The sequence below is a fragment of the Centruroides sculpturatus genome, unplaced genomic scaffold, assembly GCF_000671375.1.
Source record: "Centruroides sculpturatus isolate CEXI.00-Female unplaced genomic scaffold, Cexi_2.0 scaffold2740, whole genome shotgun sequence".
Lineage (NCBI taxonomy): Eukaryota > Metazoa > Arthropoda > Arachnida > Scorpiones > Buthidae > Centruroides > Centruroides sculpturatus.
The window spans coordinates 6,679-8,904 of record NW_019386865.1 but is presented as its reverse complement, the minus strand read 5'-3'; positions in this window follow the sequence as shown (position 1 = coordinate 8,904).

Sequence of the window (2,226 nt, the reverse complement as noted above, 5' to 3'; positions counted from 1 at the left end):
GAACAAACGCACCAACTTGATGCACAATCTTAAAAACTTGTTGTGATGAAATCACTTGTTGAAGAAATAAAAGTAACTATGTCCCAGAATATTTCTGGATTTCCTTGATATAAAGTGGACATGCTTTGTCCATTGTGTTGTGGTCCGTCCTAGTCGATTTTGCCCGCACGCAGTTAGCACGCTTAGGAGTTTCGTCTTTCTTTTGACACTCCTTGAACAAGTGCGGATCCCCGCAATGGCTGCAGACGTGATCCTTCAGCATACAATCCTTTCCAAAGTGCCCAAAACCCAGGCATTTGAAGCATCTATTAATCATGATGTGATCGAAAGATGTGACATCTTGTTCACTCAATGTTTAGAATTTCTTCATTAATCATGATTTCTCGGACCAGTACAGACACTTCCATGACCCAGGTTTTAAAATCCTTGTTCTTTTGCGTGATTGAGTATTTGATGTTAACTCCTTCCTCCAACACGTTTGGTGAAATGTTCTCAGAGAAACAGGAATTCTGTTCATACAACCTTTCGACTATCTCTTCCTTTTTTATCGTTGCAGGCACAGACACTAGTTTGATTAAAGGTAACTTCTTTGTTTTTAGATTTGTTTTGAGCTCTTTGATTGTTTTTAGATTTGTTTTGAGCTCTTTGATCTGTTTGATTGCGTCTTCCAAAGCAAACATCTCTTCTGTACTACTTAGATCCACTGCGATTCCTCCGTTTTTAAGATTCCTGATTCTCCTAACACCAATCCGAAGGGTAGTTGGATCGACCTTTTTAGTCAGTATCTCCTTGGTTTGTTCTGAGGTATTTTTATCATTCATGCTATACACCAGCACTGTGTAACGAGGTGTAGGAGTAGGAAGTATTATTTCCGTCTTTTTCCTGCCGAGTTTTAAAACATCACTATAGCTTGTTTGCTGTTGTGGTACACTATTTGAAATATTAAAATTCTTGTTCAATTCTGTTATCTCTCCTTTTACTCTGGCAATGGCATCCATTGTTTTCTCTGTATTTCCCTGCACTATTTTCTCGAGTTTTGTTTTCATACTTAACCTGTCTTCCTCGTCTCCTGTCTTTACTTCCCTTGTTTTCTTAAGTTATTTAATCTCTTCTTTTAGTTGATTAACCGCTTGTAAAGTTTTTTCGTTGTTGCTATGAATGATTTCCTTGATTTCCTTCTTAATGGTCCCCAGTGATTCCTTGTCCTGTTTTGTTGATATAGAAAAACTTTCTGTTAGTTTATCCTGTGCTAACTTAATAATCTTCTGAATTGCGTCCATGATGCTATTGTAATGGTCCGGAGTGGACATCCGACCATTAGGGTTATTCTCTATGTAGTCTTGTAAATCTTCTGTGATAATATTTGATTCTTTAACAAAATCCTTAATAGAGTCTTTTTTTTTCCCTGCCATAATAACTATAAAACTACTACTATTGCAAGAAACAATTACAAAAGCAACACGATACAAGATAAAAGTAATTCACTTTCTATTTACAACACTAAAAATCGTTAGTTTAAGCCGTTAAATAAGCCTTTGCAATTGTGTAAACAACTACGTCAATGAGGTCATTGACCGTTACCAAGACAACGAACGTTATAAAAAACGTTGGAGTCTGGTCAAGTGACAAAATCAGTTCAAAATATAAATTGTCGTAACTCCTTAAATAATTATAGTAGATAGTTCAAATTACGTCTATAAGTCTATTTTTATGTCCTGGTTCTGATAGTCACATTAGTTTTAACTTAACAGCTATAGGAGGCCCGATGCGGGCCGATTTAGTCCACACGAAAAGTTCAAATATCTCGAAAAATAATAGGGTCAGGATAACCAAATTTGGATAGTTTACTCACGTAATGGTCCTACATCAGATTCCGTCATCCTTTCCGGTTAAATGGTATCCGCCTTCCGGTAAAACGACTTCCAAAAATCCACTTTTTCAAAAGGTTATTCTTCCGAAATTTTTGACCTCCGATGGACAAGTATGACACAGTTGGACTCCTCTCGAAGAGACGAATCCGAAAATATGTTCACTTTCACTGTAGACCCAATATTTCTCGAAATATCGCACGTAATCCAGGAGCTAGATTTTTCACTGCTAACCAAAGAAACGACTCGACGCCCTCTGGGTTGCTATAGACATCCTATATAAAAGGGGATGAAGACCAGGACGACTCAGAGGTATTGCCTGGGGTGAAAATGAGAGAGTAGAAAGTATGTAGGAAAG